Below are 27,763 nucleotides of genomic sequence, written 5' to 3'. Positions count from 1 at the left end.
CTTCCAAAACAGACTTTATTCTACACAAGGAAAACGAAGCGGCTCAGAGGCCCGCCCTTTTAACTGTAGCACCCCCGCATCTTCCTTAGTAACCACCGCAAAAATCCAGCAAATCCGTCGCACTTGTTTCTAGCCCCAATTTTTGGGTACCTAAAATATTTGAGTCTCTAATTCCGGAAATAATGGCCATACCGAGGAACGGCATGCGGCCCTGTATTCCCCCTTGACTTACTTCTTACACGATAGCATCAAAATGGCAATCGCGAACACTTTCTGATTTTCGAGAAAAAAAGGGGGAAGGGTTTAAACCACTATTCCGCCGACATTCTAGCCGCCATTACTCCGCGGTACGTATAGCTAGAACAAAGCCGATGTGTGCGTTGAATACAGCTCGGAAAACTCTATTTTAAGTATAAAGGACAACTCTCTATCCCCGCGCGTTTGGACGGGAGAGGCCGAAAAATGTTTCAAAAAATGGTCATTTTGACCTTCCAAAACAGACTTTATTCTACACAAGGAAAACGAAGCGGCTCAGAGGCCCGCCCTTTTAACTGTAGCACCCCCGCATGTTCCTTAGTAAACACCGCAAAAATCCAGCAAATCCGTCGCACTTTTTTCTAGCCCCAATTTTTGGGTACCTAAAATATTTGAGTCTCTAATTCCGGAAATAATGGCCATACCGAGGAACGGCATGCGGCCCTCTATTCCCCCTTGACTTACTTCTTACACGATAGCATCAAAATGGCAATCGCGAACACTTTCTGATTTTCGAGAAAAAAAGGGGAAGGGTTTAAACCACTATTCCGCCGACATTCTAGCCGCCATAACTGCGCGGTACGTATAGCTAGAACAAAGCCGATGTCTGCGTTGAATCCACCTCGGAAAACTCTATTTTCAGTACAAAGGACAACTCTCTATCCGCGCGCGTTTTACGGGAGAGGCCGGCAAATTTTCAAAAAATGGTCATTTTGACCTTCCTAAACAGACTTTATCCTACACAAGGAAAACGAAGGGGCTCAGAGGCCCGCCCTTTTAACTGTAGCACCCCCGCATCTTCCTTAGTAATCACCGCAAAAAACCAGCAAATCCGTCGCAATTTTTTCTAGCCCAAATTTTTGGGTACCTAAAATATTTGAGTCTCTAATTCCTGAAATAATGGCCATACCGAGGAACGGCATGCGGCCCTGTATTCCCCCTTGAATTACTTCTTACACGATGGCATCAAAATGGCAATCGCGAACACTTTCTGATTTTCGAGAAAAAAAGGGGGAAGGGTTTAAACCACTATTCCGCCGACATTCTAGCCGCCATTACTCCGCGGTACGTATAGCTAGAACAAAGCCGATGTGTGCGTTGAATACAGCTCGGAAAACTCTATTTTCAGTATAAAGGACAACTATCTATCCCCGCGCGTTTGGACGGGAGAGGCCGGCAAATTTTCAAAAAATGGTCATTTTGACCTTCCTAAACAGACTTTATTCTACACAAGGAAAACGAAGCGGCTCAGAGTCCCGCCCTTTTAACTGTAGCACCCCCGCATCTTCCTTAGTAATCACCGCAAAAATCCAGCAAATCCGTCGCACTTTTTTCTAGCCCCAATTTTTGGGTACCTAAAATATTTGAGTCTCTAAATCCGGAAATAATGGCCATACCGAGGAACGGCATGCGGCCCTGTATTCCCCCTTGACTTACTTCTTACACGATAGCATCAAAATGGCAAACGCGAACACTTTCTGATTTTCGAGAAAAAAAGGGGAAGGGTTTAAACCACTATTCCGCCGACATTCTAGCCGCCATAACTCCACGGTACGTATAGCTAGAACAAAGCCGATGTGTGCTTTGAATACAGCTCGGAAAACTCTATTTTCAGTATAAAGGACAACTCTCTATCCCCGCGCGATTGGACGTGTGATGCCGGCAAATTTTCAAAAAATGGTCATTTTGACCTTCCTAAACAGACTTTATTCTACACAAGGAAAACGAAGCGGCTCAGAGGTCCGCACTTTTAACTGTAGCACCCCCGCATCTTCCTTAGTAATCACCGAAAAAACCAGCAAATCCGCCGCACTTTTTTCTAGCCCCAATTTTTGGGTACCTAAAATATTTGAGTCTCTAATTCCGGAAATAATGGCCATACCGAGGAACGGCATGCGGCCCTGTATTCCCCCTTGACTTACTTCTTACACGATAGCATCAAAATGGCAATCGCGAACACTTTCTGATTTTCAAGAAAAAAAGGGGAAGGGTTTTAAACCACTATTCCGCCGACATTCTAGCCGCCATAACTCCGCGGTACTTATAGCTAGAACAAAGCCGATGTCTGCGTTGAATCCACCTCGGAAAACTCTATTTTCAGTATAAAGGACAACTCTCTATCCCCGCGCGTTTGGACGGGAGAGGCCGGCAAATTTTCAAAAAATGGTCATTTTGACCTTCCTAAACAGACTTTATTCTACACAAGGAAAACGAAGCGGCTCAGAGGCCCGCCCTTTTAACTGTAGCACCCCCGCATCTTCCTTAGTAACCACCGCAAAAATCCAGCAAATCCGTCGCACTTGTTTCTAGCCCCAATTTTTGGGTACCTAAAATATTTGAGTCTCTAATTCCGGAAATAATGGCCATACCGAGGAACGGCATGCGGCCCTGTATTACCCCTTGACTTACTTCTTACACGATAGCATCAAAATGGCAATCGCGAACACTTTCTGATTTTCGAGAAAAAAAGGGGGAAGGGTTTAAACCACTATTCCGCCGACATTCTAGCCGCCATTACTCCGCGGTACGTATAGCTAGAACAAAGCCGATGTGTGCGTTGAATACAGCTCGGAAAACTCTATTTTAAGTATAAAGGACAACTCTCTATCCCCGCGCGTTTGGACGGGAGAGGCCGAAAAATGTTTCAAAAAATGGTCATTTTGACCTTCCAAAACAGACTTTATTCTACACAAGGAAAACGAAGCGGCTCAGAGGCCCGCCCTTTTAACTGTAGCACCCCCGCATGTTCCTTAGTAAACACCGCAAAAATACAGCAAATCCGTCGCACTTTTTTCTAGCCCCAATTTTTGGGTACCTAAAATATTTGAGTCTCTAATTCCGGAAATAATGGCCAAACCGAGGAACGGCATGCGGCCCTGTATTCCCCCTTGACTTACTTCTTACACGATAGCATCAAAATGGCAATCGCGAACACTTTCTGATTTTCGAGAAAAAATGGGGAAGGGTTTAAACCACTATTCCGCCGACATTCTAGCCGCCATAACTGCGCGGTACGTATAGCTAGAACAAAGCCGATGTCTGCGTTGAATCCACCTCGGAAAACTCTATTTTCAGTACAAAGGACAACTCTCTATCCGCGAGCGTTTTACGGTAGAGGCCGGCAAATTTTCAAAAAATGGTCATTTTGACCTTCCTAATCAGACTTTATTCTACACAAGGAAAACGAAGGGGCTCAGAGGCCCGCCCTTTTAACTGTAGCACCCCCGCATCTTCCTTAGTAATCACCGCAAAAAACCAGCAAATCCGTCGCAATTTTTTCTAGCCCAAATTTTTGGGTACCTAAAATATTTGAGTCTCTAATTCCTGAAATAATGGCCATACCGAGGAACGGCATGCGGCCCTGTATTCCCCCTTGAATTACTTCTTACACGATGGCATCAAAATGGCAATCGCGAACACTTTCTGATTTTCGAGAAAAAAAGGGGGAAGGGTTTAAACCACTATTCCGCCGACATTCTAGCCGCCATTACTCCGCGGTACGTATAGCTAGAACAAAGCCGATGTGTGCGTTGAATACAGCTCGGAAAACTCTATTTTCAGTATAAAGGACAACTATCTATCCCCGCGCGTTTGGACGGGAGAGGCCGGCAAATTTTCAAAAAATGGTCATTTTGACCTTCCTAAACAGACTTTATTCTACACAAGGAAAACGAAGCGGCTCAGAGTCCCGCCCTTTTAACTGTAGCACCCCCGCATCTTCCTTAGTAATCACCGCAAAAATCCAGCAAATCCGTCGCACTTTTTTCTAGCCCCAATTTTTGGGTACCTAAAATATTTGAGTCTCTAATTCCGCAAATAATGGCCATAACGAGGAACGGCATGCGGCCCTGTATTCCCCCTTGACTTACTTCTTACACGATAGCATCAAAATGGCAATCGCGAACACTTTCTGATTTTCGAGAAAAAAAGGGGGTAGGGTTTAACCCACTATTCCGCCGACATTCTAGACGCCATTACTCCGCGGTACGTATAGCTTGAACAAAGCCGATGTCTGCGTTGAATAAAGCTCGGAAAACTCTATTTTCAATATAAAGGACAACTCTCTATCCCCGCGCATTTGGACGGGAGAGGCCGAAAAAATATCAAAAAATGGTCATTTTGACCTTCCTAAACAGACTTTATTCTACACAAGGAAAACGAAGCGGCTCAGAGGCCCGCCCTTTTAACTGTAGCACCCCCGCATCTTCCTTAGTAAACACCGCAAAAATACAGCAAATCCGTCGCACTTTTTTCTAGCCCCAATTTTTGGGTACCTAAAATATTTGAGTCTCTAAATCCGGAAATAATGGCCATACCGAGGAACGGCATGCGGCCCTGTATTCCCCCTTGACTTACTTCTTACACGATAGCACCAAAATGGCAATCGCGAACACTTTCTGATTTTCGAGAAAAAAAGGGGAAGGGTTTAAACCACTATTCCGCCGACATTCTAGCCGCCATAACTCCACGGTACGTATAGCTAGAACAAAGCCGATGTGTGCTTTGAATACAGCTCGGAAAACTCTATTTTCAGTATAAAGGACAACTCTCTATCCCCGCGCGTTTGGACGTGTGAGGCCGGCAAATTTTCAAAAAATGGTCATTTTGACCTTCCTAAACAGACTTTATTCTACACAAGGAAAACGAAGCGGCTCAGAGGCCCGCACTTTTAAGTGTAGCACCCCCGCATCTTCCTTAGTAATCACCGAAAAAACCAGCAAATCCGCCGCACTTTTTTCTAGCCCCAATTTTTGGGTACCTAAAATATTTGAGTCTCTAATTCCGGAAATAATGGCCATACCGAGGAACGGCATGCGGCCCTGTATTCCCCCTTGACTTACTTCTTACACGATAGCATCAAAATGGCAATCGCGAACACTTTCTGATTTTCGAGAAAAAAAGGGGAAGGGTTTAAACCACTATTCCGCCGACATTCTAGCCGCCATAACTGCGCGGTACGTATAGCTAGAACAAAGCCGATGTCTGCGTTGAATCCACCTCGGAAAACTCTATTTTCAGTACAAAGGACAACTCTCTATCCGCGAGCGTTTTACGGGAGAGGCCGGCAAATTTTCAAAAAATGGTCATTTTGACCTTCCTAAACAGACTTTATTCTACACAAGGAAAACGAAGGGGCTCAGAGGCCCGCCCTTTTAACTGTAGCACCCCCGCATCTTCCTTAGTAATCACCGCAAAAAACCAGGAAATCCGTCGCAATTTTTTCTAGCCCAAATTTTTGGGTACCTAAAATATTTGAGTCTCTAATTCCTGAAATAATGGCCATACCGAGGAACGGCATGCGGCCCTGTATTCCCCCTTGAATTACTTCTTACACGATGGCATCAAAATGGCAATCGCGAACACTTTCTGATTTTCGAGAAAAAAAGGAGGAAGGGTTTAAACCACTATTCCGCCGACATTCTAGCCGCCATTACTCCGCGGTACGTATAGCTAGAACAAAGCCGATGTGTGCGTTGAATACAGCTAGGAAAACTCTATTTTCAGTATAAAGGACAACTCTCTATCCCCGCGCGTTTGGACGGGAGAGGCCGGCAAATTTTCAAAAAATGGTCATTTTGACCTTCCTAAACAGACTTTATTCTACACAATAAAAACGAAGCTGCTCAGAGTCCCGCCCTTTTAACTGTAGCACCCCCGCATCTTCCTTAGTAATCACCGCAAAAATCCAGCAAATCCGTCGCACTTTTTTCTAGCCCCAATTTTTGGGTACCTAACATATTTGAGTCTCTAATTCCGCAAATAATGGCCATACCGAGGAACGGCATGCGGCCCTGTATTCCCCCTTGACTTACTTCTTACACGATAGCATCAAAATGGCAATCGCGAACACTTTCTGATTTTCGAGAAAAAAAGGGGGAAGGGTTTAACCCACTATTCCGCCGACATTCTAGACGCCATTACTCCGCGGTACGTATAGCTAGAACAAAGCCGATGTCTGCGTTGAATAAAGCTCGGAAAACTCTATTTTCAATATAAAGGACAACTCTCTATCCCCGCGCATTTGGACGGGAGAGGCCGAAAAAATATCAAAAAATGGTCATTTTGACCTTCCTAAACAGACTTTATTCTACACAAGGAAAACGAAGCGGCTCAGAGGCCCGCCCTTTTAACTGTAGCACCCCCGCATCTTCCTTAGTAATCACCGCAAAAATACAGCAAATCCGTCGCACTTTTTTCTAGCCCCAATTTTTGGGTACCTAAAATATTTGAGTCTCTAATTCCGGAAATAATGGCCATACCGAGGAACGGCATGCGGCCCTGTATTCCCCCTTGACTTACTTCTTACACGATAGCATCAAAATGGCAAACGCGAACACTTTCTGATTTTCGAGAAAAAAAGGGGAAGGGTTTAAACCACTATTCCGCCGACATTCTATCCGCCATAACTCCACGGTACGTATAGCTACAACAAAGCCGATGTGTGCTTTGAATACAGCTCGGAAAACTCTATTTTCAGTATAAAGGACAACTCTCTATCCCCGCGCGTTTGGACGTGTGAGGCCGGCAAATTTTCAAAAAATGGTCATTTTGACCTTCCTAAACAGACTTTATTCTACACAAGGAAAACGAAGCGGCTCAGAGGCCCGCACTTTTAACTGTAGCACCCCCGCATCTTCCTTAGTAATCACCGAAAAAACCAGCAAATCCGCCGCACTTTTTTCTAGCCCCAATTTTTGGGTACCTAAAATATTTGAGTCTCTAATTCCGGAAATAATGGCCATACCGAGGAACGGCATGCGGCCCTGTATTCCCCCTTGACTTACTTCTTACACGATAGCATCAAAATGGCAATCGCGAACACTTTCTGATTTTCGAGAAAAAAAGGGGGAACCACTATTCCGCCGACATTCTAGCCGCCATAACTCCGCGGTACGTATAGCTAGAACAAAGCCGATGTGTGCGTTGAATACAGCTCGGAAAACTCTATTTTCAGTATGAAGGACAACTCTCTATCCGATCGCGTTTGGACGGGAGAGGCCGAAAAATTTTCAAAAAATGGTCATTTTGACCTTCCAAAACAGACTTTATTCTACACAAGGAAAACGAAGCGGCTCAGAGGCCCGCCCTTTTAACTGTAGCACCCCCGCATGTTCCTTAGTACACACCGCAAAAATCCAGCAAATCCGTCGCACTTTTTTCTAGCCCCAATTTTTGGGTACCTAAAATATTTGAGTCTCTAATTCCGGAAATAATGGCCATACCGAGGAACGGCATGCGGCACTGTATTCCCCAATGACTTACTTCTTACACGATAGCATCAAAATGGCAATCGCGAACACTTTCTGATTTTCGAGAAAAAAAGGGGAAGGGTAACCACTATTCCGCCGACATTCTAGCCGCCATAACTCCGCGGTACGTATAGCTAGAACAAAGCCGATGTCTGCGTTGAATCCACCTCGGAAAACTCTATTTTCAGTATAAAGGACAACTCTCTATCCCCGCGCGTTTGGACGGGAGAGGCCGGCAAATTTTCAAAAAATGGTCATTTTGACCTTCCTAAACAGACTTTATTCTACACAAGGAAAACGAAGGGGCTCAGAGGCCCGCCCTTTTAACTGTAGCACCCCCGCATCTTCCTTAGTAAACACCGCAAAAATCCAGCAAATCCGTCGCACTTTTTTCTAGCCCCAATTTTTGGGTACCTAAAATATTTGAGTCTCTAATTCCGGAAATAATGGCCATACCGAGGAACGGCATTCGGCCCTGTTTTCCCCCTTGACTTACTTCTTACACGATAGCATCAAAATGGCAATCGCGAACATTTTCTGATTTTCGAGAAAAAAAGTGGAAGGGTTTAATCCACTATTCCGCAGACATTCTAGCCGCCATAACTCCGCGGTACGTATAGCTAGAACAAAGCCGATGTGTGCGTTGAATACAGCTCGGAAAACTCTATTTTCAGTATAAAGGACAACTCTCTATCCCCGCGCGTTTGGACGGGAGAGGCCGGCAAATTTTCAAAAAATGGTCATTTTGACCTTCCTAAACAGACTTTATTCTACATAAGGAAAACGAAGCGGCTCAGAGGCCCGCCCTTTTAACTGTAGCACCCCCGCATGTTCCTTAGTAAACACCGCAAAAATCACGGTAGCATCAAAATGGCAATCGCGAACACTTTCTGATTTTCGAGAAAAAAAACCACTATTCCGCCGACATTCTAGCCGCCATAACTCCGCGGAACGTATAGCTAGAACAAAGGCGATGTGTGCGTTGAATCCAGCTCGGAAAACTCTATTTTCAGTATAAAGGACAACTCTATATCCCCGCGCGTTTGGACGGGAGAGGCCGGCAAATTTTCAAAAAATGGTCATTTTGACCTTCCAAAACAGACTTTATTCTACACAAGGAAAATGAAGCGGCTCAGAGGCCCGCCCTTTTAACTGTAGCACCCCCGCATGTTCCTTAGTAAACACCGCAAAAATCCAGCAAATCCGTCGCACTATTTTTCTAGCCACAATTTTTGGGTACCTAAAATATTTGAGTCTCTAATTCCGGAAATAATGGCCATACCGAGGAACGGCATGCGGGCCTATATTCCCCCTTGAATTACTTCTTACACGATGGCATCAAAATGGCAATCGCGAACACTTTCTGATTTTCGAGAAAAAAAGGGGGAAGGGTTTAAACCACTATTCCGCCGACATTCTAGCCGCCATTACTCCGCGGTACGTATAGCTAGAACAAAGCCGATGTGTGCGTTGAATACAGCTCGGAAAACTCTATTTTCAATATAAAGGACAACTCTCTATCCCCGCGCGTTTGGACGGGAGAGGCCGAAAAAATATAAAAAAATGGTCATTTTGACCTTCCTAAACAGACTTTATTCTACACAAGGAAAACGAAGCGGCTCAGAGGCCCGCCCTTTTAACTATAGCACCCCCGCATCTTCCTTAGTAATCACCGCAAAAATCCAGCAAATCCGTCGCACTTTTTTCTAGCCCCAATTTTTGGGTACCTAAAATATTTGAGTCTCTAATTCCGGAAATAATGGCCATACCGAGGAACAGCATGCGGCCCTGTATTCCCCCTTGACTTACTTCTTACACGATAGCATCAAAATGGCAATCGCGAACCACTATTCCGCCGACATTCTAGCCGCCATTACTCCGCGGTACGTATAGCTAGAAGAAAGCCGATGTGTGCGTTGAATACAGCTCGGAAAACTCTATTTTCAGTATGAAGGACAACTCTCTATCCGCGGGCGTTTGGACGGGAGAGGCCGAAAAATTTTCAAAAAATGGTCATTTTGACCTTCCAAAACAGATTTTATTCTACACAAGGAAAACGAAGCGGCTCAGAGGCCCGCCCTTTTAACTGTAGCACCCCCGCATGTTCCTTAGTAAACACCGCAAAAATCCAGCAAATCCGTCGCACTTTTTTCTAGCCCCAATTTTTGGGTACCTAAAATATTTGAGTCGCTAATTCCGGAAATAATGGCCATACCGAGGAACGGCATGCGGCCCTGTATTCCCCCTTGACTTACTTCTTACACGATAGCATCAAAATGGCAATCGCGAACACTTTCTGATTTTCGAGAAAAAAAGGGTTAGGGTTTAAACCACTATTCCGCCGACATTCTAGCCGCCATAACTCCGCGGTACGTATAGCTAGAACAAAGCCGATGTGTGCGTTGAATCCACCTCGGAAAACTCTATTTTCAGTATAAAGGACAACTCTCTATCCCCAGCGTTTGGACGGGAGAGGCCGGCAAATTTTCAAAAAATGGTCATTTTGACCTTCCTAAACAGACTTTATTCTACACAAGGAAAACGAAGGGGCTCAGAGGCCCGCCCTTTTAACTGTAGCACCCCCCGCATCTTCCTTAGTAAACACCGCAAAAATCCAGCAAATCCGTCGCACTTTTTTCTAGCCACAATTTTTGGGTACCTAAAATATTTGAGTCTCTTATTCCGGAAATAATGGCCATACCGAGGAACGGCATGCGGCCCTGTATTCCCCCTTGAATTACTTCTTACACGATGGCATCAATATGGCAATCGCGAACACTTTCTGATTTTCGAGAAAAAAAGGGGGAAGAGTTTAAACCACTATTCCGCCGACATTCTAGCCGCCATTACTCCGCGGTACGTATAGCTAGAACAAAGCCGATGTGTGCGTTGAATCCAGCTCGGAAAACTCTATTTTCAGTATAAAAGGACAACTCTCTATCCCCGCGCGTTTGGACGGGGGAGGCCGACAAAATTAAAAAAAATGGTCATTTTGACCTCCAAAACAGACTTTATTCTACACAAGGAAAACGAAGCGGCTCAGAGGCCCGCCCTTTTAACTGTAGAACCCCCGCATCTTCCTTAGTAAACACCGCAAAAATCCAGCAAATCCTTCGCACTTTTTTCTAGCCCCAATTATTGGGTACCTAAAATATTTGAGTCTCTAATTCCGCAAATAATGGCCATACCGAGGAACGGCATGCGGCCCTGTATTCCCCCTTGACTTACTTCTTAGACGATAGCATCAAAATGGCAATCGCGAACACTTTCTGATTTTCGAGAAAAAAAGTGGAAGGGTTTAATCCACTATTCCGCAGACATTCTAGCCGCCATAACTCCGCGGTACGTATAGCTAGAACAAAGCCGATGTGTGCGTTGAATACAGCTCGGAAAACTCTATTTTCAGTATAAAGGACAACTCTCTATCCCCGCGCGTTTGGACGGGAGAGGCCGGCAAATTTTCAAAAAATGGTCATTTTGACCTTCCTAAACAGACTTTATTCTACATAAGGAAAACGAAGCGGTTCAGAGGCCCGCCCTTTTAACTGTAGCACCCCCGCATGTTCCTTAGTAAACACCGCAAAAATCACGATAGCATCAAAATGGCAATCGCGAACACTTTCTGATTTTCGAGAAAAAAACCACTATTCCGCCGACATTCTAGCCGCCATAACTCCGCGGTACGTATAGCTAGAACAAAGGCGATGTGTGCGTTGAATCCAGCTCGGAAAACTCTATTTTCAGTATAAAGGACAACTCTATATCCCAGCGCGTTTGGACGGGAGAGGCCGGCAAATTTTCAAAAAATGGTTGGGTACCTTAAATATTTGAGTCTCTAATTCCGGAAATAATGGCCATACCGAGGAACGGCATGCGGCCCTGTATTCCCCCTTGACTTACTTCTTACACGATAGCATCAAAATGGCAATCGCGAACACTTTATGATTTTCGAGAAAAAAAGGGGAAGGGTTTAAACCACTATTCCGCCGACATTCTAGCCGCCATAACTCCGCGGTACGTATAGCTAGAACAAAGGCGATGTGTGCGTTGAATCCAGCTCGGAAAACTCTATTTTCAGTATAAAGGACAACTCTATATCCCAGCGCGTTTGGACGGGAGAGGCCGGCAAATTTTCAAAAAATGGTTGGGTACCTTAAATATTTGAGTCTCTAATTCCGGAAATAATGGCCATACCGAGGAACGGCATGCGGCCCTGTATTCCCCCTTGACTTACTTCTTACACGATAGCATCAAAATGGCAATCGCGAACACTTTATGATTTTCGAGAAAAAAAGGGGAAGGGTTTAAACCACTATTCCGCCGACATTCTAGCCGCCATAACTCCGCGGTACGTATAGCTAGAACAAAGGCGATGTTTGCGTTGAATCCAGCTCGGAAAACTCTATTTTCAGTATAAAGGACAACTCTCTATCCCCGCGCGTTTGGACGGGAGAGGCCGGCAAATTTTCAAAAAATGGTCATTTTGACCTTCCTAAACAGACTTTATTCTACATAAGGAAAACGAAGCGGCTCAGAGGCCCGCCCTTTTAACTGTAGCACCCCCGCATGTTCCTTAGTAAACACCGCAAAAATCACGATAGCATCAAAATGGCAATCGCGAACACTTTCTGATTTTCGAGAAAAAAACCACTATTCCGCCGACATTCTAGCCGCCATAACTCCGCGGTACGTATAGCTAGAACAAAGGCGATGTGTGCGTTGAATCCAGCTCGGAAAACTCTATTTTCAGTATAAAGGACAACTCTATATCCCCGCGCGTTTGAACGGGAGAGGACGGCAAATTTTCAAAAAATGGTTGGGTACCTAAAATATTTGAGTCTCTAATTCCGGAAATAATGGCCATACCGAGGAACGGCATGCGGCCCTGTATTCCCCCTTGACTTACTTCTTACACGATAGCATCAAAATGGCAATCGCGAACACTTTCTGATTTTCGAGAAAAAAAGGGGGAAGGGTTTAAACCACTATTCCGCCGACATTCTAGCGGCCATAACTCCGCGGTACGTATAGCTAGAACAAAGCCGATGTGTGCGTTGAATCCAGCTCGGAAAACTCTATTTTCAGTATAAAGGACAACTCACTATCCCCACACGTTTGGACGGGAGAGGCCGGCAAAATTTCAAAAAATGGTCATTTTGACCTTCCTAAACAGACTTTATTCTGCACAAGGAAAACGAAGCGGCTCAGAGGCGCGCATTTTTAACTGTAGCACCACCGCATCTTCCTTAGTAATCACCGCAAAAAACCAACAAATCCGTCGCACTTTTTTCTAGCCCCAATTTTTGGGTACCTAAAATATTTGAGTCTCTAATTCCGGAAATAATGGCCATACCGAGGAACGGCATGCGGCCCTGTATTCCCCCTTGACTTACTTCTTACACGATAGCATCAAAATGGCAATCGCGAACATTTTCTGATTTTCGAGAAAAAAAGGGGGAAGGGTTTAACCCACTATTCCGCAGACATTCTAGCCGCCATTACTCCGCGGTACGTATAGCTAGAACAAATCCGATGTCTGCGTTGAATACAGCTCGGAAAACTCTATTTTCAGTATAAACGACAACTCTCTATCCCCGCGCGTTTGGACGGGAGAGGCCGAAAAAATTTCAAAAAATGGTCATTTTGACCATCCAAAACAGACTTTATTCTACACAAGGAAAACGAAGCGGCTCAGAGGCTCGCCCTTTTAACTGTAGCACCCCCGCATGTTCCTTAGTAAACACCGCAAAAATCCAGCAAATCCGTCGCACTTTTTTCTAGCCCCAATTTTTGGGTATCTAAAATATTTGAGTCTCTAATTCCGGAAATAATGGCCATACCGAGGAACGGCATGCGGCCCTGTATTCCCCCTTGACTTACTTCTTACACGATAGCATCAAAATAGCAATCGCGAACACTTTCTGATTTTCGAGAAAAAAAGGGGGAAGGGTTTAAACCACTATTCCGCCGACATTCTAGCCGCCATAACTCCGCGGTACGTATAGCTAGAAGGAAGCCGATGTGTGCGTTGAATACAGCTCGGAAAACTCTATTTTCAGTATAAAGGACAACTCTCTATCCCCGCGCGTTTGGACGGGAGAGGCCGGCAAATTTTCAAAAAATGGTCATTTTGACCTTCCTAAACAGACTTTATTCTACATAAGGAAAACGAAGCGGCTCAGAGGCCCGCCCTTTTAACTGTAGCACCCCCGCATGTTCCTTAGTAAACACCGCAAAAATCACGATAGCATCAAAATGGCAATCGCGAACACTTTCTGATTTTCGAGAAAAAAACCACTATTCCGCCGACATTCTAGCCGCCATAACTCCGCGGTACGTATAGCTAGAACAAAGGCGATGTGTGCGTTGAATCCAGCTCGGAAAACTCTATTTTCAGTATAAAGGACAACTCTATATCCCCGCGCGTTTGGACGGGGGAGGCCGGCAAATTTTCAAAAAATGGTCATTTTGACCTTCCTAAACAGAATTTATTCTACATAAGGAAAACGAAGCGGCTCAGAGGCCCGCCCTTTTAACTGTAGCACCCCCGCATCTTCCTTAGTAAACAACGCAAAAATCCAGCAAATCCTTCGCACTTTTTTCTAGCCCCAATTTTTGGGTACCTAAAATATTTGAGTCTCTAATTCCGGAAATAATGGCCATACCGAGAAACGGCATGCGGCCCTGTATTCCCCCTTGACTTACTTCTTACACGATAGCATCAAAATGGCAATCGCGAACACTTTCTGATATTCTAGCCGCCATAACTCCGCAGTACGTATAGCTAGAACAAAGCCGATGTGTGCGTTGAATACAGATCGGGAAACACTATTTTCAGTATAAAGGACAACTCACTATCCCCGCGCGTTTGGACGGGAGAGGCCGGCAAATTTTCAAAAAATGGTCATTTTGACCTTCCTAAACAGACTTTATTCTACACAAGGAAAACGAAGCGGCTCAGAGGCCCGCCCTTTTAACTGTAGCACCCCCGCATCTTCCTTAGTAATCACCGATAAAATCCAGCAAATCCGTCGCACTTTTTTCTAGCCCCAAATTTTTGGTTACCTAAAATATTTGAGTCTCTAATTCCGGAAATAATGGCCATACCGAGGAACGGCATGTGGCCCTGTATTCCCCCTTGACTTACTTCTTACTCGATAGCATCAAAATAGCAATCGCGAACACTTTCTGATTTTCGAGAAAAAAAGGGGGAAGGGTTAAACCACTATTCCGCCGACATTCTAGCCGCCATAACTCCGCGGTACGTATAGCTAGAACAAAGCCGATGTGTGCGTTGAATCCAGCTCGGAAAACTCTATTTTCAGTATAAAGGACAACTCTCTATCCCTACACGTTTAGACGGGAGAGGCCGGTAAAATTTCAAAAAATGGTCATTTTGACCTTCCTAAACAGACTTTATTCTGCACAAGGAAAACGAAGCGGCTCAGAGGCGCGCATTTTTAACTGTAGCACCACCGCATCTTCCTTAGTAATCACCGCAAAAAACCAGCAAATCCGTCGCACTTTTTTCTAGCCCCAATTTTTGGGTACCTAAAATATTTGAGTCTCTAATTCCGGAAATAATGGCCATACCGAGGAACGGCATGCGGCCCTGTATTCCCCCTTGACTTACTTCTTACACGATAGCATCAAAATGGCAATCGCGAACACTTTCTGATTTTCGAGAAAAAAAGGGGGAAGGGTTTAAACCACTATTCCGCCGACATTCTAGCCGCCATTACTCCGCGGTACGTATAGCTAGAACAAAGCCGATGTGTGCGTTGAATACAGCTCGGAAAACTCTATTTTCAGTATAAAGGACAACTATCTATCCCCGCGCGTTTGGACGGGAGAGGCCGAAAAAATTTCAAAAATTGGTCATTTTGACCTTCCAAAACAGACTTTATTCTACACAAGGAAAACGAAGAGGGTCAGAGGCCCGCTCTTTTAACTGTAGCACCCCCGCATGTTCCTTAGTAAACACGGCAAAAATCACGATAGCATCAAAATGGCAATCGCGAACACTTTCTGATTTTCGAGAAAAAAACCACTATTCCGCCGACATTCTAGCCGCCATAACTCCGCGGTACGTATAGCTAGAACAAAGGCGATGTGTGCGTTGAATCCAGCTCGGAAAACTCTATTTTCAGTAGAAAGGACAACTCTATATCCCCGCGCGTTTGGACGGAAGAGGCCGGCAAATTTTCAAAAAATGGTCATTTTGACCTTCCTAAACAGAATTTATTCTACATAAGGAAAACGAAGCGGCTCAGAGGCCCGCCCTTTTAACTGTAGCACCCCCGCATGTTCCTTAGTAAACACCGCAAAAATCCAGCAAATCCTTCGCACTTTTTTCTAGCCCCAATTTTTGGGTACCTAAAATATTTGAGTCTCTAATTCCGGAAATAATGGCCATACCGAGGAACGGCATGCGGCCCTGTATTCCCCCTTGACTTACTTCTTACACGATAGCATCAAAATGGCAATCGCGAACACTTTCTGATTTTCGATTTCCGCCGACATTCTAGCCGCCATAACTCCGCGGTACGTATAGCTAGAACAAAGCCGATGTCTGCATTGAATCCAGCTCGGAAAACTCTATTTTCAGTATAAAGGACAGCTCTATATCCCCGCGCGTTTGGACGGGAGAGGCCGACAAATTTTCAAAAAATGGTCAATTTGATCTTCCTAAAAAGACTTTATTCTACATAAGCAAAACGAAGCGGCTCAGAGGCCCGCCCTTTTAACTGTAGCACCCCCGCATGTTCCTTAGTAAACACCGCAAAAATCCAGCAAATCGTTCGCACTTTTTTCTAGCCCCAATTTTTGTGTACCTAAAATATTTGAGTCTCTAATTCCGGAAATAATGGCCATACCGAGGAACGGCATGCGGCCCTATATTCCCCCTTGAATTACTTCTTACACGATAGCATCAAAATGGCAATCGCGAACACTTTCTGATTTTCGAGAAAAAAAGGGGGAAGGGTTTAAACCACTATTCCGCCGACATTCTAGCCGCCATTACTCCGCGGTACATATAGCTAGAACAAAGCCGATGTGTGCGTTGAATACAGCTCGGAAAACTCTATTTTCAGTATAAAGGACAACTCTCTATCCCCGCGCGTTTGGACGGGAGAGGCCGGCAAATTTTCAAAAAATGGTCATTTTGACCTTCCTAAACAGACTTTATTCTACATAAGGAAAACGAAGCGGCTCAGAGGCCCGCCCTTTTAACTGTAGCACCCCCGCATGTTTCTTAGTAAACACCGCAAAAATCACGATAGCATCAAAATGGCAATCGCGAACACTTTCTGATTTTCGACAAAAAAACCACTATTACGCCGACATTCTAGCCGCCATAACTCCGCGGTACGTATAGCTAGAACAAAGGCGATGTGTGCGTTGAATCCAGCTCGGAAAACTCTATTTTCATTATAAAGGACAACTCTATATCCCCGCGCGTGTGGACAGGAGAGGGCGGCAAATTTTCAAAAAATGGTCATTTTGACCTTCCTAAACAGAATTTATTCTACATAAGGAAAACGAAGCGGCTCAGAGGCCCGCCCCTTTTAACTGTAGCACCTCCGCATGTTCCTTAGTAAACACCGCAAAAATCCAGCAAATACTTCGCACATTTTTCTAGCCCCAATTTTTGGGTACCTAAAATATTTGAGTCTCTAATTCCGGAAATAATGGCCATACCGAGGAACGGCATGCGGCCCTGTATTCCCCCTTGACTTACTTCTTACACGATAGCATCAAAATGGCAATCGCGAACACTTTCTGATTTTCGAGAAAAAAAGGGGAAGGGTTTAAACCACTATTCCGCCGACATTCTAGCCGCCATAACTCCGCGGTACGTATAGCTAGAACAAAGCCGATGTCTGCATTGAATCCAGCTCGGAAAACTCTATTTTCAGAATAAAGGACAACTCTATATCCCCGCGCGTTTGGACGGGAGAGGCCGGCAAATTTCAAAAAATGGTCAATTTGATCTTCCTAAACAGACTTTATTCTACATAAGCAAAACGAAGCGGCTCAGAGGCCCGCCCTTTTAACTGTAGCACCCCCGCATGTTCCTTAGTAAACACCGCAAAAATCCAGCAATTCCTTCGCACTTTTTTCTAGCCCCAATTTTTGGGTACCTAAAATATTTGAGTCTCTAATTCCGGAAATAATGGCCATACCGAGGAACGGCATGCGGCCCTGTATTCCCCCTTGACTTACTTCTTACACGATAGCATCAAAATGGCAATCGCGAACACTTTCTGATTTTCGAGAAAAAAAGGGGGAAGGGTTTAACCCACTATTCCGCAGACATTCTAGCCGCCATTAGTCCGCGGTACGTATAGCTAGAATAAAGGCGATGTCTGCGTTGAATACAGCTCGGAAAACTCTATTTTCAGTATAAAGGACAACTCTCTATCCCCGCGCGTATGGACGGGAGAGGCCGGCAAATTTTCAAAAAATGGTCATTTTGACCTTCCTAAACAGACTTTATTCTACATAAGGAAACGAAGCGGCTCAGTGGCCCGCCCTTTTAACTGTAGCACCCCCGCATGTTCCTTAGTAAACACCGCAAAAATCACGATAGCATCAAAATGGCAATCGCGAACACTTTCTGATTTTCGACAAAAAAACCACTATTCCGCCGACATTCTAGCCGCCATAACTCCGCGGTACGTATAGCTAGAACAAAGGCGATGTGTGCGTTGAATCCAGCTCGGAAAACTCTATTTTCAGTATAAAGGACAACTCTATATCCCCGCGCGTTTGGACGGAAGAGGCCGGCAAATTTTCAAAAAATGGTCATTTTGACCTTCCTAAACAGAATTTATTCTACATAAGGAAAACGAAGCGGCTCAGAGGCCCGCCCCTTTTAACTGTAGCACCTCCGCATGTTCCTTAGTAAACACCGCAAAAATCCAGCAAATACTTCGCACATTTTTCTAGCCCCAATTTTTGGGTACCTAAAATATTTGAGTCTCTAATTCCGGAAATAATGGCCATACCGAGGAACGGCATGCGGCCCTGTATTCCCCCTTGACTTACTTCTTACACGATAGCATCAAAATGGCAATCGCGAACACTTTCTGATTTTCGAGAAAAAAAGGGGAAGGGTTTAAACCACTATTCCGCCGACATTCTAGCCGCCATAACTCCGCGGTACGTATAGCTAGAACAAAGCCGATGTCTGCATTGAATCCAGCTCGGAAAACTCTATTTTCAGAATAAAGGACAACTCTATATCCCCGCGCGTTTGGACGGGAGAGGCCGGCAAATTTCAAAAAATGGTCATTTTGACCTTCCTAAACAGACTCTATTCTACACAAGGAAAACGAAGCGGCTCAGAGGCCCGCCCTTTTAACTGTAGCACCCCCGCATCTTCCTTAGTAATCACCGCAAAAATCCAGCAAATCCGTGGCACTTTTTTCTAGCCCTAATTTTTGGGTACCTAAAATATTTGAGTCTCTAATTCCGGAAATAATGGCCATACCGAGGAACGACATGCGGCCCTATATTCCCCATTGAATTACTTCTTACACGATGGCATCAAAATGGCAATCGCGAACACTTTCTGATTTTCGAGAAAAAAGGGGGGAAGGGTTTTAACCACTATTCCGCCGACATTCTAGCCGCCATTACTCCGCGGTACGTATAGCTAGAACAAAGCCGATGTGTGCGTTGAATACAGCTCGGAAAACTCTATATTCAGTATAAAGGACAACTCTCTATCCCCGCGCGTTTGGACGGGAGAGGCCGACAAAATTAAAAAAAATGGTCATTTTGACCTTCCAAAACAGACTTTATTCTACACAAGGAAATCGAAGCGGCTCAGAGGCCCGCCCTTTTAACTGTAGCACCCCCGCATGTTCCTTAGTAAACACCGCAAAAATCACGATAGCATCAAAATGGCAATCGCGAACACTTTCTGATTTTCGACAAAAAAACCACTATTCCGCCGACATTCTAGCCGCCATAACTCCGTGCTACGTATAGCTAGAACAAAGGCGATGTGTGCGTTGAATCCAGCTCGGAAAACTCTATTTTCAGTATAAAGGACAACTCTATAGCCCCGCGCGTTTGGACGGGAGAGGCCGGCAAATTTTCAAAAAATGGTCATTTTGACCTTCTTAAACAGAATTTATTCTACATAAGGAAAACGAAGCGGCTCAGAGGCCCGCCCTTTTAACTGTAGCACCCCCGCATGTTCCTTAGTAAACACCGCAAAAATCCAGCAAATCCTTCGCACTTTTTTCTAGCCCCAATTTTTGGGTACCTAAAATATTTGAGTCTCTAATTCCGGAAATAATGGCCATACCGAGGAACGGCATGCGGCCCTGTATTCCCCCTTGACTTACTTCTTACACGATAGCATCAAAATGGCAATCGCGAACACTTTCTGATTTTCGAGAAAAAAAGGGGAAGGGTTTAAACCACTATTCCGCCGACATTCTAGCCGCCATTACTCCGCGGTACGTATAGCTAGAACAAAGCCGATGTCTGCATTGAATCCAGCTCGGAAAACTCTATTTTCAGTATAAAGGACAACTCTATATCCCCGCGCGTGTGGACGGGAGAGGCCGGCAAATTTTAAAAAAATGGTCAATTTGATCTTCCTAAACAGACTTTATTCTACATAAGCAAAACGAAGCGGCTCAGAGGCCCGCCCTTTTAACTGTAGCACCCCCGCATGTTCCTTAGTAAACACCGCAAAAATCCAGCAAATCGTTCGCACTTTTTTCTAGCCCCAATTTTTGTGTACCTAAAATATTTGAGTCTCTAATTCCGGAAATAATGGCCATACCGAGGAACGGCATGCGGCCCTATATTCCCCCTTGAATTACTTCTTACACGATGGCATCAAAATAGCAATCGCGAACACTTTCTGATTTTCGAGAAAAAAAGGGGGAAGGGTTTAAACCACTATTCCGCCGACATTCTAGCCGCCATTACTCCGCGGTACATATAGCTAGAACAAAGCCGATGTGTGCGTTGAATACAGCTCGGAAAACTCTATTTTCAGTATGACGGACAACTCTCTATCCCCGCGCGTTTGGACGGGAGAGGCCGGCAAATTTTCAAAAAATGGACATTTTGACCTTCCTAAACAGACTTTATTCTACATAAGGAAAACGAAGCGGCTCAGAGGCCCGCCCTTTTAACTGTAGCACCCCCGCATGTTCCTTAGCAAACACCGCAAAAATCACGATAGTATCAAAATGGCAATCGCGAACACATTCTGATTTTCGACAAAAAAACCACTATTACGCCGACATTCTAGCCGCCATAACTCCGCGGTACGTATAGCTACAACAAAGGCGATGTGTGCGTTGAATCCAGCTCAGAAAACTCTATTTTCATTATAAAGGACAACTCTATATCCCGGCGCGTTTGGACGGGAGAGGCCGGCAAATTTTCAAAAAATGGTCATTTTGACCTTCCTAAACAGAATTTATTCTACATAAGGAAAACGAAGCGGCTCAGAGGCCCGCCCTTTTAACTGTAGCACCCCCGCATGTTCCTTAGTAAACACCGCAAAAATCCAGCAAATCCTTCGCACTTTTTTCTAGCCCCAATTTTTGGGTACCTAAAATATTTGAGTCTCTAATTCCGGAAATAATGGCCATACCGAGGAACGGCATGCGGCCCTGTATTCCCCCTTGACTTACTTCTTACACGATAGCATCAAAATGGCAATCGCGAACACTTTCTGATTTTCGAGAAAAAAAGGGGAAGGGTTTAAACCACTATTCCGCCGACATTCTAGCCGCCATTACTCCGCGGTACGTATAGCTAGAACAAAGCCGATGTCTGCATTGAATCCAGCTCGGAAAACTCTATTTTCAGTATAAAGGACAACTCTATATCCCCGCGCGTGTGGATGGGAGAGGCGGGCAAATTTTCAAAAAATGGTCAATTTGATCTTCCAAAACAGACTTTATTCTACATAAGCAAAACGAAGCGGCTCAGAGGCCCGCCCTTTTAACTGTAGCACCCCCGCATGTTCCTTAGTAAACACCGCAAAAATCCAGCAAATCGTTCGCAATTTTTCTAGCCCCAATTTTTGTGTACCTAAAACATTTGAGTCTCTAATTCCGGAAATAATGGCCATACCGAGGAACGGCATGCGGCCCTATATTCCCCCTTGAATTACTTCTTACACGATGGCATCAAAATGGCAATCGCGAACACTTTCTGATTTTCGAGAAAAAAAGGGGAAAGGGTTTAAACCACTATTCCGCCGACATTCTAGCCGCCATTACTCCGCGGTACATATAGCTAGAACAAAGCCGATGTGTGCGTTGAATACAGCTCGGAAAACTCTATTTTCAGTATGACGGACAACTCTCTATCCCCGCGCGTTTGGACGGGAGAGGCCGGCAAATTTTCAAAAAATGGTCATTTTGACCTTCCTAAACAGACTTTATTCTACATAAGGAAAACGAAGCGGCTCAGAGGCCCGCCCTTTTAACTGTAGCACCACCGCATGTTCCTTAGGAAACACCGCAAAAATCACGATAGTATCAAAATGGCAATCGCGAACACTTTCTGATTTTCGACAAAAAAACCACTATTCCGCCGACATTCTAGCCGCCATAACTCCGCGGTACATATAGCTAGAACAAAGGCGATGTGTGCGTTGAATCCAGCTCGGAAAACGCTATTTTCAGTATAAAGGACAACTCTCTATCCCCGCGCGTTTGTACGGGAGAGGCCGGCAAATTTTCAAAAAATGGTCATCTTGACCTTCCAAAACTGACTTTTTTCTACACAAAGAAAACGAAACGGCTCAGAGGCCCACACTTTTAACTGTAGCACCCCCGCATTTTCCTTAGAAATCACCGCAAAAATCCAGCAAATCCGTCGCACTTTTTTCTAGCCCTAATTTTTGGGTACATAAAATATTTGAGTCTCTAATTCCGGAAATAATAGCCATACCGAGGAACGGCATACGGCCCTGTATTCCCCCTTGACTTACTTTTTACACGATAGCATCAAAATGGCAATCGCGAACACTTTCTGATTTCCGAGAAAAAAAGGGATAAGGGTTTAAACTACTATTCCGCCGAAATTCTAGCCGCCATAACTCCACGGTACGTATAGTTAGAACAAAGCCGATGTGTGCGTTGAATACAGCTCGGAAACCTCTATTTTCAGTATAAAGGACAACTCTCTATCCCCGCGCGTTTCGACGGGAGAGGCCGGCAAAAATTCAAAAAATTGTCATTTTGACCTTCCAAAACAGACATTTTTCTACACAAGGAAAACGAAGCGGCTCAGAGGCCCGCCCTTTTAACTGTAGCAACCCCGCATCTTCCTTAGTAAACACCGCAAAATCCAGCAAATCCGTCGCACTTTTTTCTAGCTCCAATTTTTGGGTACCTAAAATATTTGAGTCTCTAATTCCGGAAATAATGGCCATACCGAGGAACGGCATGCGGCCCTGTATACCCCCTTGACTTACTTCTTACACGATAGCATCAAAATGGCAATCGCGAACACTTTCTGATGTTCGAGAAAAGAAGGGGGAAGGGTTTAAACCACTATTCCGCCGACATTCTAGCCGCCATTACTGCGCGGTACATATAGCTAGAACAAAGCCGATGTGTGCGTTGAATAGGAGATCGGAAAACTCTATTTTCAGTATAAAGGACAACTCTCTATCCCCGCGCGTTTGTACGGGAGAGGCCGGCAAATTTTCAAAAAATGGTCATTTTGACCTTCCAAAACTGACTTTTTTCTACACAAGGAAAACGAAGCGGCACAGAGGCCCGCCCTTTAACTGTAGCACCCCCGCATCTTCCTTAGAAAGCACCGCAAATATCCAGCAATTCCGTCGCACTTTTCTCTATCCCCAATTATTGGGTACATAAAATATTTGAGTCTCTAATTCCGGAAATAATGGCCATACCGAGGAACGGCATGCGGCCCTGTATTCCCCTTGACTTACCTTTTACAGTATAGCATCAAAATGGCAATCGTGAACATTTTCTGATATTCGAGACATTCTAGCCGCCATTACTCCGCGACACATATAGCTAGAACAGAGCCGATGTGTGCGTTGAATACAGCTCGGAAAACTCTATTTTCAGTATAAAGGACAACTCTCTATCCCCGCGCGTTTGGACGGGAGAGACCGGCAAAATTTCTAAAAATGGTCATTTTGACCTTCCAAAACAGAATTTTTTCTACACAAGGAAAACGAAGCGGCTCAGAGGCCCGCCCTTTTAACTGTAGCACCCCCGCATCTTCCTTAGTAAACACCGCAAAAATCCAGCAAATCCGTCGCACTTTGTTCTAGACCCAATTTTTGGGTGCCTAAAATATTTGAGTCTCTAATTCCGGAAATAATGGCCATACCGAGGAACGGAATGCGGCCCTGTGTTCCCCCTTGACTTACTTCTTACACGATAGCAACAAAATGGCAATCGCCAACACTTTCTGATTTTCGAGAAAAAAAAGGGGGAAGGGTTTAAACTACTATTCCGTTGACATTCTAGCCGCCATTACTCCGCGGTACGTATAGCTAGAACAAAGCCGATGTGTGCGTTGAATACAGCTCGGAAAACTCTATTTTCAGTATAAAGGACAACTCTCTATCCCCCGCGTTTGGACGGGAGAGGCCGGCAAAATTTCAAAAAATGGTCATTTTGACCTTCCAAAACAGACTTTTTTCTACACAAGGAAAACGAAGAGGCTCAGAGGCCCGCCCTTTTAACTGTAGCACCCCCGCATCTTCCTTAGTAATCACCGCAAAAATCCAGCAAATCCGTCGCACTTTTTTCTAGCCCCAATTTTTGGGTACCTAAAATATTTGAGTCTCTAATTCCGGAAATAATGGCCATACCGAGGAACGGCATGAGGCCCTGTATTCCCCCTTGAATTACTTCTTACACGATAGCATCAAAATGGCAATCGCGAACACTTTCTGAATTTCGAGAAAAAAATGGGGAAGGGTTTAAACCACTATTCCTCCGACATTCTAGCCGCCATCACTGCGCGGTACATATAGCTAGAACAAAGCCGATGTGTGCGTTGAATACAGCTCGGAAAACTCTATTTTCAGTATAAAGGACAACTCTCTATCCCCGAGAGTTTGGACGGGACAGGCCGGCAAATTTAAAAAAAATGGTCATTTTGTCCTTCAAAAACAGACTTTTTTCTACACAAGGAAAACGAAGCGGCTCAGAGGCCCGCCCTTTTAACTGTAGCAACCCCGCATCTTCCTTAGTAAACACCGCAAAATCCAGCAAATCTGTCGCACTTTTTTCTAGCTCCAATTTTTGGGAACCTAAAATATTTGAGTCTCTAATTCCGGAAATAATGGCCATACCGAGGAACGGCATGCGGACCTGTATACCCCCTTGACTTACTTCTTACACGATAGCATCAAAATGGCAATCGCGAACACTTTCTGATTTTCGAGAAAAAAAGGGTGAAGGGAACCACTATTCCGCCGACATTCTAGCCGCCATTACTGCGCGGTACGTATAGCTAGTACAAAGCCGATGTGTGCGTTGAATACAGCTCGGAATACTCTATTATCAGTATCAAGGACAACTCTCTATCCTCACACGTTTGGACGGGAGAGGCCGGCAAAATTTCAAAAAATTGTCATTTTGACCTTCCCAAACAGACTTTTTTCTAAACAAGGAAGACGAAGCGGCTCAGAGGCCCGCCCTTTTAACTGTAGCACCCCCGCATCTTCCTTAGTTATCACCGCAAAAATCCAGCAAATCCGTCGCACTTTTTTCTAGCCCCAAATTTTGGGTACCCAAAATATTTGAGTCTCTTATTCCGGAAATAATGGCCACACCGAGGAACGGCATGCGGCCCTGTATACCCCCTTGACTTACATCTTACACGATAGCATCAAAATGGCAATCGCGAACACTTTCTGATTTTCGAGAAAAATAGGGGAAGGGTTAAAACCACTATTCCGCCGACAATCTAGCCGCCATAACTCCGCGGTACTTATAGCTAGAACAAAGCAGATGTCTGCGTTGAATACAAATCGGAAAACTCTATTTTCAGTATAAAGGACAACTCTCTATCCTCGCTCGTTTGGACGGGAGAGGCCGGCAAAATTTCAAAAAATGGTCATTTTGACCTTCCAAAACAGACTTTTTTCTACACAAGGAAAACGATGCTGCTCAGAGTCCCGCCCTTTTAACTGTAGCACCCCCGCATCTTCCTTAGTAATCACCGCAAAAATCCAGCAAATCCGTCGCACTTTTTTCTAACCCCAATTTTTGGGTACCTAAAATATTTGAGTCTCTAATTCTGGAAATAATGGGTATATCGAGGAACGTCATGCGGCCCTGTATTTCCCATTGACTTACTTCTTACACGATAGCATCAAAATGGCAATCGCGAACAATTTCTGATTTTCGAGAAAAAAATGGGGAAGGGTTTAAAACCACTATTCCTCCGACATTCTAGCCGCCATTACTCCGCGGTACGTATAGGTAGAACAAAGTCGATGTGTGCGTTGAATACAGCTCGGAATACTCTATTCTCAGTATAAAGGACAACTCTCTATCCCCGCGCGTTTGTACGGGAGAGGCCGGTAAATTTTCAAAAAATGGTCATTTTGACCTTCCAAAAAAGACTTTTTTCTACACAAGGAAAACGAAGCGGCTCAGAGGCCCGCCCTTTTAACTGTCGCACCCCCGCATCTTCCTTAGTAATCACAGCAAAAATCCAGCAAATCCGTCGCACTTTTTTCTAGCCCCAATTTTTGGGTACCCAAAATATTTGAGTCTCTTATTCCGGAAATAATGGCCATACCGAGGAACGGCATGCGGCCCTGTATACCCCCTTGACTTACTTCTTACACGATAGCATCAAAATGGCAATCGCGAACACTTTCTGATTTTCGAGAAAAAAAGGGGAAGGGTTTAAACCACTATTCCGCAGACATTCTAGCCGCCATTACTGCGCGGTACATATAGCTAGAACAAAGCCGATGTGTGCGTTGAATACAGATCGGAAAACTCTATTTTCAGTATAAAGGACAACTCTCTATCCCCGCGCGTTTGTACGGGAGAGGCCGGCAAATTTTCAAAAAATGGTCATCTTGACCTTCCAAAACTGACTTTTTTCTACACAAAGAAAACGAAACGGCTCAGAGGCCCACACTTTTAACTGTAGCACCCCCGCATTTTCCTTAGAAATCACCGCAAAAATCCAGCAAATCCGTCGCACTTTTTTCTAGCCCTAATTTTTGGGTACATAAAATATTTGAGTCTCTAATTCCGGAAATAATAGCCATACCGAGGAACGGCATACGGCCCTGTATTCCCCCTTGACTTACTTTTTACACGATAGCATCAAAATGGCAATCGCGAACACTTTCTGATTTCCGAGAAAAAAAGGGATAAGGGTTTAAACTACTATTCCGCCGAAATTCTAGCCGCCATAACTCCACGGTACGTATAGTTAGAACAAAGCCGATGTGTGCGTTGAATACAGCTCGGAAACCTCTATTTTCAGTATAAAGGACAACTCTCTATCCCCGCGCGTTTCGACGGGAGAGGCCGGCAAAAATTCAAAAAATTGTCATTTTGACCTTCCAAAACAGACATTTTTCTACACAAGGAAAACGAAGCGGCTCAGAGGCCCGCCCTTTTAACTGTAGCAACCCCGCATCTTCCTTAGTAAACACCGCAAAATCCAGCAAATCCGTCGCACTTTTTTCTAGCTCCAATTTTTGGGTACCTAAAATATTTGAGTCTCTAATTCCGGAAATAATGGCCATACCGAGGAACGGCATGCGGCCCTGTATACCCCCTTGACTTACTTCTTACACGATAGCATCAAAATGGCAATCGCGAACACTTTCTGATGTTCGAGAAAAGAAGGGGGAAGGGTTTAAACCACTATTCCGCCGACATTCTAGCCGCCATTACTGCGCGGTACATATAGCTAGAACAAAGCCGATGTGTGCGTTGAATAGGAGATCGGAAAACTCTATTTTCAGTATAAAGGACAACTCTCTATCCCCGCGCGTTTGTACGGGAGAGGCCGGCAAATTTTCAAAAAATGGTCATTTTGACCTTCCAAAACTGACTTTTTTCTACACAAGGAAAACGAAGCGGCACAGAGGCCCGCCCTTTAACTGTAGCACCCCCGCATCTTCCTTAGAAAGCACCGCAAATATCCAGCAATTCCGTCGCACTTTTTTCTAGCCCCAATTATTGGGTACATAAAATATTTGAGTCTCTAATTCCGGAAATAATGGCCATACCGAG

General features: G+C 44.7%; 1 long non-coding RNA gene across 1 annotated transcript in view; it reads right to left on the bottom strand.

Moving 5' to 3' along the window:
• LOC138709894 (uncharacterized) overlaps positions 1 to 27,763 on the bottom strand; it is a 92,462-nt gene that overhangs the window by 41,566 nt on the left and 23,133 nt on the right. The gene's annotated exons all lie outside the window — the stretch shown is intronic.

This window comes from Periplaneta americana, chromosome 1 (genome assembly GCF_040183065.1).
Source record: "Periplaneta americana isolate PAMFEO1 chromosome 1, P.americana_PAMFEO1_priV1, whole genome shotgun sequence".
Lineage (NCBI taxonomy): Eukaryota > Metazoa > Arthropoda > Insecta > Blattodea > Blattidae > Periplaneta > Periplaneta americana.
The sequence above is the reverse complement of the archived record's forward strand: the minus strand, read 5'-3'. Positions and strand labels throughout refer to the sequence as shown.